Source organism: Scyliorhinus torazame, chromosome 23, assembly GCF_047496885.1.
Source record: "Scyliorhinus torazame isolate Kashiwa2021f chromosome 23, sScyTor2.1, whole genome shotgun sequence".
In the NCBI taxonomy this organism is placed as follows: domain Eukaryota; kingdom Metazoa; phylum Chordata; class Chondrichthyes; order Carcharhiniformes; family Scyliorhinidae; genus Scyliorhinus; species Scyliorhinus torazame.
The window spans coordinates 34,507,234-34,517,267 of record NC_092729.1 but is presented as its reverse complement, the minus strand read 5'-3'; positions in this window follow the sequence as shown (position 1 = coordinate 34,517,267).

The window sequence follows — 10,034 nt, the reverse complement described above, 5'->3', positions numbered from 1 at the left end:
ACGAAGTCCATACAGAGCAATACTTATTTTAAAAAGTTGTTCAATTTCCAAGTTCTAGGTAATTGGTTGGTGAATTAATAGTACCTTTTCCGTGATTAATCCATCGGCAGCATTATTAACCCACAACTTTGTGAGCGGATGTTTGCAGTCAGGGGTTGTTCTGCTATGTGTGGTGCCGGTGACTACCAGAGCGGTGTCTCCAAGCCAATCATTTCGGCTGGGAAACATGTGCTCGATTGTGAGAGGAGTTATTCAGCTTCTCCAGACACGGAAATTAAATTGAAACTGAATGGAGACTACAGGTGAAATTTCAAATGAGTCCATGTTTTTCATTGAGAATAATTGGTAACTTTGATCAGAAGTTCTGGGGAAGCCATGATGTTTTACATCAGGCCACGGCAGGTACATCTGTTCTGCTAATCTTTCCAAACGGCCACCTCCTATATGTGGTGCGGTGTTGTTAAATGCGTGTCATGGTGAACAGAGATACATGAAATGTAATATTTACGTGAAAAACCTTGCCACCAAAACGGCCAATACTGCTATCGGTAATTCGGAGAGGCTCATTTAGTTTAACATCCGGCATTTCTACTTCGTCTGAAGTGAGAAGCTCATTGCAATACAGCCACAATCTTGCTGCTGAAATGACCAATCGTTGCAGCTTAGAAAACGTTTGAGCGACGGAGATGTAGAAATCTAAAGGATTGTAAATTATTCTGAATACAGGTGTGGCTTTTTGCGAGTCCTGACCATTCTGTCATCTTCATTAATAAGAATAAGAAATTAATAAGGTGAAAAGGCCAGCATTCATGGCTTATCCTGAATTGCCCTTGGGATTACGGTAGTGAGCTGTGTTCTTCATCAGCTGCCGTCCATATGGTGTAGGTACACCCAACGTGCTGTTAGAGAGAGAGATCCAGGATTATGACACAGCGATCTCGATATATATCAATAGTGATAGCTGGCCATTCACACGATAGCACATGATAGATTCTAATGGTTTGATGGCTAGATTAGGAGACCATGATGGCTTCTCTTGTTGCAGATGTTGAAATCCACTTCCCAGCACTTGGCACACAGTCGTAAACGTTATGACAGTACTCATCCAGTTACTTTCATCCACTTACTTTTTATAATGTTGTTACGTTTCCCGCCTCTCCTTCCCTCCCAGTCAGTGCATTCCCGACTCCGAACACCCTCTGGGGTGTTGTCCTCTGATCCAGTCTGAGCCAATTGCCGCCCACTTTACAATAATGCTCCTCGATATTAACCCTGGAACTAAGGAGAACTGCGTGTCCCTATCTATCCTGTCTGTGCACCTCAGCTTGCTCCTCAGCCGTCTGTGTTTTGAATTAAAGAACACGATCCAATCTACCCTCTCTTCATAGCTGAAATTCTCCACCCTGGCAAAATCCTGATGAAGCTGCACTGCACCGTCGATGGAGAGGCGACCAGAACAGCACACAGTGCTGCTGCTTTGGCCTAACGGGAGACTTGTGCAGTTCCAACATTAGCTCCCTGCTCTTATATATGGGGCACGGTTATTAAAGTCTCGTGTCCAGTGTGCCTTTTTACTAATCTCTTGAACTGTCCTGCCGCCTCTGGACAATAATCACAAGATCCGTCTGTTCCTCTGAGCTTCTCGTGTCCTATGATGCATTGCATACTCCCTTCTCTTTTACTCCTTCCAAGGTGCGTCACCTCTCATTTTTCAGAGCTAAATTACACCTGCCACTGGCCCATCTGACCAACCGTCTATATATCCCTGCAGCAACAGTGGGCCAAGCACTGAACTCTGTGGTCCACCAGTGAACACCGGACTTCTTAACTCATTTTAACTATTGCCACGAAGTCAGTTTTGGATTTAACTTGCCAAGGGACACTGCAACCCACATGCTTTTACTTACTGTATCAGTCGTGCAAGTGGGAACTTTGTCGAGCCTTTGCTGGAATCCATATAAGCCACAACTTCTCTACCCTCACATATACACTCGATCACCTTCTCGAGAAATGCAATCAAATTCCTGAGGCTTGACCTCTCTCTGGGAAAGTCATGATGACTATCACTGATCAAACCCAGCCTCTACAAGTGAAGATTAGAATGTCAGCTTCAGAATGTTCCCCCCCGATTATGAAGGTATTTTGAAGCTTTTTGGAAAAAAATATTTTCTTTTATCAACTAATGATTTTGTTATTGACTCATTTGTTTTTTAATTTCATTTTTTATGATTGATGATGATTACAATACAATATGGACAAGTGTGCAGAGGTTTTCCTCAGACTTTGTTTCATATCTGTGACATTACTGTATGAATCTGCAATACTATATAACTTACCATGTAATAATCTTTTATAATAATCTTTATTAATGTCCGCAGGAGGCTTACATTAACACTGCAATGAAGTTACTGTGCAAATCCCCGAGTCGCCACGCTCCAGCGCTGTACGGGTACACTGAGAGAGAATTCCGAATGTCCAATTCAGCTAACAAGCTCGTCGTTCGTGACTTGTGGGAGGAAACCGGAGCACCCGGGAGAAATCTACGTAGACACGAGGAGAACGTGCAGACTCCGCACGCACAGTGATCCAAGCGGGGATAGAAACTGGGACGCTGGAGCTGTGAACCAACAGTGCTAACCATTGTGCTGCGTTCCGCCCGTTCTTTAAAAGTAGTCGTATGCTTTCAGTGAAAATACGAATTAAAAAGTCCTACGTTCCGACAGTGAAAGCGCAGAATGGAATCATGAGTGTTCTGCCTGATCAGTTTTTGATGTGTCAAATTAAATTTTGAAAACATGCAATTATCTCTCTGATGACTCTTTGCACACGTTCTGAGGTGTCTGAAAATGCTGTTATCTTGGAGATAGTCTGACATTGACATCAGTCTTAAAATAGGAAATGTCCCCACAGGCTCCAATTTGTGTTTCACGACATGACATCAAAAACGTCAAAACATATTTACCTGATTATTCTCTGTTGTTTGTGTTTTTATTAGTTTATTTATTCTTTCATTCGGACATTTGCTGTTCAATTATGGTGTTTACTTTGTGTACAGAACAAATAAAGAAGAAACGTACAACACAGGAACATGCACATCGGCCCTCCAAGTCTGCCCGACAATGCTTGCAGTCCAACATAAAACCTTCTACACTTCCAGGATCTGTTTCCCACTATTCACATCTCATTCATGTAATTATGAAGACACCCCTTAATCGTCACTAACGTACCTTCTTCCACCGCGTCCTCCAACAGCGATTTCCAGGCAAGAACTACCCTCTGTGTAGTTCTCCCTCAAGGAATAGGTTATTCAGCGAAAATTATCTTGAATTTAAACTCACACATATGCACACAATGATTCACACAGCTGCACACATAAACACGCTCTTTCACACACACTGAGCTACAGATGTGGAGAAGACGAGGTAGAGACAGCGTAATGATAGTTGGCTGAACTGACTTGAATGTTTTGCGGCAGATTTGTCCAATAACAGACTTGGGCAACGTCTTCAATGTAATTTTTTTGTATAATGTGGTATCTTCATTGGCCTTTATTACGTAATAAAACTGCATTGGCATCGCCACCTGTGAAAACGCTTGGCTGTGCCGTGCATTTTTGTGTAGTTTCTCGTGGGCAACATTCACATAGTCGTTTTCTGAATCAGAAAGTGCATATTTCATGGTTGAATTCCATTGACAAGAGCTGTTCCTTGCATTTAATTAACTCTTTGTATTAGGGATAAGCGGATCAATTCAGTGAATATTATCAATTTAACAGGCGCTATTGCTGTGGCGATGTGTTTTTTCCTGATTCACACGAGTATTTTAAATAAATGCAGGTCCAGCTATTGGACATGGTATAAATGCATTTCAGATGATATTGGAGATAGAATTGAGAGGGAAGAAATAACAAGACCACATAGTGGAAGTGGCGCTGCGTTGTAAATGTCCTGGTTTTTGTCACAAATGGCTAATGCAACTATTTTCTTTTCAGAAACACTATTGTGCAACATTTATCTGATATGAGTGGTACTGATCAATAAAATTAATCTCGAGAGGAAATAGCTAATTGACCTGCATTTCAAGTTTCTGCACAATGTCTTCACGTTCTGATAATTTCCTGGCATCAGGCACCTCTTTCTGCCTCGATTACATTGAGCATGATTGAGGAAATGCTGCTTTTTTCTGCTTCTGTATTGCATTAGGTATGTATTAGAAAGAAGAAGGTTAAGAGGTGTCTTAATAAAGGCATACAAGATACATTTTTATCTAAAGTCTAGTCTTTCTTTTATTTAGTTAATTCACTTAAAAGTTGCTGTTTGGTTTAGAAGAAGGTGAATTTTCAATCGACTTTAAACAAAGGTTCTACTTGTAGGTCCTTAGAGCTGGAGCTTGTTAATTAGTGAATTGCATTAAGCCAGTTTTCAGAGGCTAGATTCACAGTATACTAGTGATCCACCTACAGTGCAGACTTTGCTTGCACTGAGTGCTGAATTCGGTGCACTTGAGTGTTATTGTGAGAGTTTGGTGACTGAGGGAGTTAGGTGAGGAGGGAGTAAGGGTCTCCTTTCATTTAGTTTCCTTCATTTCCGCAAAGAGCGAGAAGGGAGCCAGGAGTTTACAGAGAGTGCAGCTGACTGGGAGCAGAGTCGGAGAGCAGAGGTCCAGTTGGTCCCCAGGGCAGCAATGTTCTGGAAGGTAAGAGGGGATGGAGGTTAAGCCAGTTGCATGCTCCTCCTGTAGGATGTGGGTGGTGAGGGATACCATCGGTGTCCCGCTGATTATACCTGCGGGAAGGGCACCCACCTCCAGCTCCTCAGACACCGAGTTAGGGAACTGGAGCTGGAGCTGGATGAACTTTGGATCATCCGGGAGGCAGAGGGGGTTATAGAGAAGAGTTACAGGGAGGTAACCACACCCAAGGTACAGGACAACAGTAGCTGGGTTACAGTAAGGGGAAAGAAAATAAACAGGCAGACAGTGCAGTGATCCCTCGTGGCCTTTCCCCTTCAAAACAAGTGTACCGTTTTGGATGCTGTTGGGAGGGGGGGGGGTGATGATGTACCAGGGGAAGGCCCTAGCGGCCAGATCTCTGGTACTGAGTCTAGCTCTGGGGCTCAGAAGGGAAGGGGGGGGATGGAAAATCAATAGTAACAGGAGACTCAATGGTGAGAAGAATAGATAGGAGATTCTGTGGTCGCGAGCGAGACTCCCGGAAGATATGTTGCCTCACGGGTTCCAGGGCCAGGGATGTCTTGGATCGTGCCTTCAGGAACCTTAAGGGGGAGGGGGAGCAGCCAGAAGTCCTTGTGCACATTGGTACCAACGACGTAGGTTGGAACTGGGGTGTGGAGGTAATAAACAAGTTTAGGTAGTTAGGCTGGAAGTTAAAAGCCAGAACAGACAGAGTTGTCATCTCTGGTTTGTTGCCGGTGCCACGTGATAACGAGGCAAGGACTAGGGAGAGAGTGCAGTTGAATACGTGGCTGCAGGAATGGTGTAGGAGGGAGGGCTTCAGGTAATTGGATAATTGGAGCGCATTCTGGGGAAGGTGAGACCTGTACAAGCAGGACGGGTTGCATCTGAAGAAGAGGGACACCAATATCCTGGGAGGGAGGCTTTCTAGTAGTCTTCGGCAGGGTTTAAACTAATTTGGCAGGGGAATGGGAACTGGATTTGTAGTCCAGCAACTAAGGTAGCCGATATTCAGGACGCCAAAGCGTGTAGTGAGGCAGTGGCGAAGGGAACACTGACAAATGAGAGTACTTGCAGGCACGGAGATATGTATATTTCAACGCAAGAAGCAACAGGAATAAGGTGGGTGAACTTAAGGCATGGATCGGTACTTGGGCCATCACGGAAACTTGGATCGAAGGGGGGCAGAAATGGTTGTAGGAGGTCCCTGGTTATAGATGTTTCAATGAGATTAGGGGGGGGGGTGGTAAAAGAGGCGTGGGGTGGCATTGTTAATTAGAGATAGTATTACAGCTGCAGAAAGGCAGTTCGAGGAGTATCTGCCCACTGAGTTAGTATGGGTTGAAGTCAGAAATAGGAAAGGAGCAGTCACCTTGTTGGGAGTTTTCTATAGGTCCCCCAATAGTAGAAGAGATGTGGAGGAACAGATTGGTAAACCGATTTTGGAAAGGTGCAGAAGTCACAGGGTAGTAGTCATGGGTGATTTCATCTTCCCAAACATTGAGTGGAAACTCTTTCGATCAAATAGTTTGGATGGGCTGGTGTTTGTGCAGTGTGTCCAGGAAGCTTTTCTAACACAGTATGTAGATTGACCGACCAGAGGGGAGGCCATATTGGATTTGGTACTTTGTAATGAACCAGGGCAAGTGATAGATTTGTTCGTGGGGGAGCATTTTGGAGATAGTGACCACAATTCTGCGACATTCACTTTAGTAATGGAGTGGGATAGGTGCGTGCAACAGGGCAAGGTTTACAATTGGGGGAAGGGTAACTATGACGTTGTCAGACAAGAATTGAAGTGCATAGGTTGGGAACATAGGCTGTCACGGAAGGACACAAGTGAAATGTGGAACTTGTTCAAGGAACAGGTACTCCGTGTCCTTGATATGTATGTCCCTGTCAGGCAGGGAAGAGATGGTCGAGTGAGGGAACCATGGTTGACAAGAGAGGTTAAATGTCTAATTAAGAGGGAGAAGGAGACTTATGTAAGGCTGAGGAAACAAGGTTCAGACAGGGCGCTGGAGGGATACAAGATAGCCAGGAGGGAACTGAGGAAAGGTATTAGGAGAGCTAAGAGAGGGCATGAACAAAATTTGGCGGGTAGGATCAAGCAAAACCCCAAGGCCTTTTACACATAGGGGCAAAATATGAGAATGTCTAGAGCGAGGGTACGTCCGATCAAAGGGCAGTAGCGGGAGATTGTGTATTGAGTCTGAAGAGATAGGAGGGGTCTTGAATAAGTAATTTTCTTCAGTATTTACAAATGAGAGGGGCCATATTGTTGGAGAGGACAGTGTGAAACAGACTGGTAAGCTCGAGGAAATACTTGTTAGGAAGGAAGGTGTGTTGGGCATTTTGAAAACGTGAGGATAGACAACTCCCCCGGGCCTGACGGGATATATCCAAGGATTCTATGGGAAGCAAGAGATGAAATTGCAGAGCCGTTGGCAATGATCTTTTCGTCCTCACTGTCAACAGGGGTGGTACCAGGGGAGTGGAGAGTGGCGAATTTCGTGCCCCTGTTCAAAAAAGGGACTAGGGATCACCCTGGGAATTACAGGCTAGTTAGTCTTACTTCGATGGTAGCTAAAGTAATGGAAAGGGTACTGAGGGATAGGGTTTCTGAGCATCTGGAAATACACTGCTTGATTAGGGATAGTCCGCATGGATTTGTGAGGGGTAGGTCTTTCCATATAAGATTTATTGAATTCTTTGAGGAGGTGACCAAGCATGTGGATGAAGGTAAAGCTGTGGATGTAGTGTACATGGAATTTAGTAAGGCATTTGATAAGGTTCCCCCTGGTAGGCTTATGCAGAAAGTAAGGAGGCATGGAATAGTGGGAAATTTGGCCAGTTGGATAACGAACTGGCTAACCGATAGAATTCAGAGAGTGGTGGTGGATGGCAAATATCCAGCCTGGATCCCAATTACCAATGGTATTCCGCAGGGATCAGTTCTGGGGCCTCTGCTGTTTGTGATTTTCATGAATGACTTGGATGAGGGAGTTGAAGGGTGGGTCAGTAAATTTGCAGACGATACGAAGTTTGGTGGAAATATGAATGCGGAATACAGGGTTAGCGGTAGGGTTCTTGGCAATGTGGAGGAGCAGAGAGATCTTGGGGTCTATGTTCATACATCTTTGAAAGTTGCCACTCAAGTGAATAGAGCTGTGAAGAAGGCCCATGGTGTGCTCGCGTACATTAACATAGGGATTGAATTTAAGAGCCGTGAGGTGATGATGCAGCTGTAGAAAACCTTGGTAAGGCCACATTTGGAGTACTGTGTACAGTTCTGGTCGCCTCATTTTAGGGAGGATGTGGAAGCTTTGGAAAAGTTGCAAGGGAGATTTTCCAGGATGGTGCCTGGAATGGAGAGTAGGTCTTACGAGGAAAGGTTGAGGACGCAAGGCCTATTCTCATTAGAATGGAGAAGGATGAGGGGCCACTTGATAGAGGTTTATAAGATCATCAGGAGAAGAGACAGAGTAGACAGTCAGAGTCTTTTTCCCCGGGTGGAACAAACCATTACAAAGGGACATAAATTTAAGATGAAAGGTGGAAGATATAGGAGGGATGTCAAAGGTAGGTTCTTGGTCCTGAGAGTAGTGTGGGCATGGAATGCACTGCCTGTGGAAGTAGTTGAGTCGGAAACATTAGGGACCTTTATGCAGCTATTGGATAGGTTTCTCGGTAGAATGATATAGTGTAGATTAATTTGTTCTTAAGGTCAGCATTGTGGATAGCACAATTGATTCACAGCTCCAGGGTCCCATGTTCGATTCCGGCTTGGGTCACTGTCTGTGTGGAGTCTGCACATCCTCCCCGTGTGTGAGTGGGTTTCCGCCGGGTTCTCTGGTTTATGACCTTCGTGTCCAAATTTGCCCTTGGTGTTGGGTGGAGGTGTTGAGTTTGGGTAGGGTGCTCTTTCCAAGAGCCGGTGCAGACTCAGGGGGCCGAATGGCCTCCTTCTGCACTGTAAATTCAATGATAATCTATGATTAACCTAGGACAAAGGTTCGGCACAACATCGTGGGCCGAAGGGTCTGTTCTGTGCTGTATTTTCTATGTTCTATGTTCTATGTCCTCCCACAGTCCAAAGATATGCACGGAAGGTGGATTGGCCATGATAAATTGCCCTTAATGTCCAAAATTGCCCTTAGTGTTGGGTGGGGTTACTAGATTATGGGGATAGGGTGGAAGTGTAGGTTTGGGTTGGGTGTTCTTTCCAATAGCAGGTGCAGACTCGATGGGGCGAATGGCCTCCTTCTGTACTGTAAATTCTATGATAATCTATGATTAATCTGGGACAAAGGTTCCGCACAACATCGTGGGCCGAAGGGCCTGTTCTGTGCTGTATTTTCTATGTTCTATGTAAGATGATCAGAGGATTAGATAGGGTGGACAGTGAGAGCCTTTTTCCTCTGATGGTGATGTCGAGCACGAGGGGTTTAGATTTAGATTTAGGGGTGCTAGATATAGGACAGGTGTCAGAGGTAGGTGCTTTACTCAGAGAGTAGTAAGGGCGTGGAATGCTCTGCCTGTAACAATAGTGGACTCGCCAACATTAACGGCATTCAAATGGTCATTGGATAAACATATGGACGACAAGGGAACAGTGTAGATGGGCTTTAGATTGGTTTCACAGGTCATAGAATTTCATAGAATTTACAGTGCAGAAGGAGGCCATTCAGCCCATCGAGTCTGTACCGGCTCTTGGAAAGAGCACCCTACCCAAGGTCAACACCTCCACCCGATCCCTATAACCCAGTAACCCCACCCAACACTAAGGGCAATTTTGGACACGAAGGGCAATTTATCATGGCCAATCCACCTAACCTGCACATCTTTGGACTGTGGGAGGAAACCGTAGCACCCGGAGGAAACCCACGCAGACACGGGGAGGATGTGCAGACTCCGCACAGACAGTGACCCAAGCCGGAATCGAACCTGGGACCCTGGAGCTGTGAAGCAATTGTGCTATCCACAATGCTACCGTGCTGCCCCATCGGCGCAACATCGAAGGCCGAAGGGCCTGCACTGCGCTGTAATGTTCTATGTTCTTGGTTCTATGGTCCTATTCAATCTGAAAGCATTCAATGATGAAGAGAATACCTATTGTGTGACTCTACACACGTGCTTCATTTGCCATTTGCAACATGAACTGGCAAATCCATTCAGCAGTTTTTTAAGCATGTCTGTTTCTTTCCCTTGATCGGGTTGCCCTCTGTGTCCAGGATAACCAAGATTCCGAAATTCAGCAAAGGGACTAGACACAAACCAACTGGGATTGAGCCCATGAAATTAAGAAGTGAATGAGGAATGTTCAATTTCGATTCTTAAAG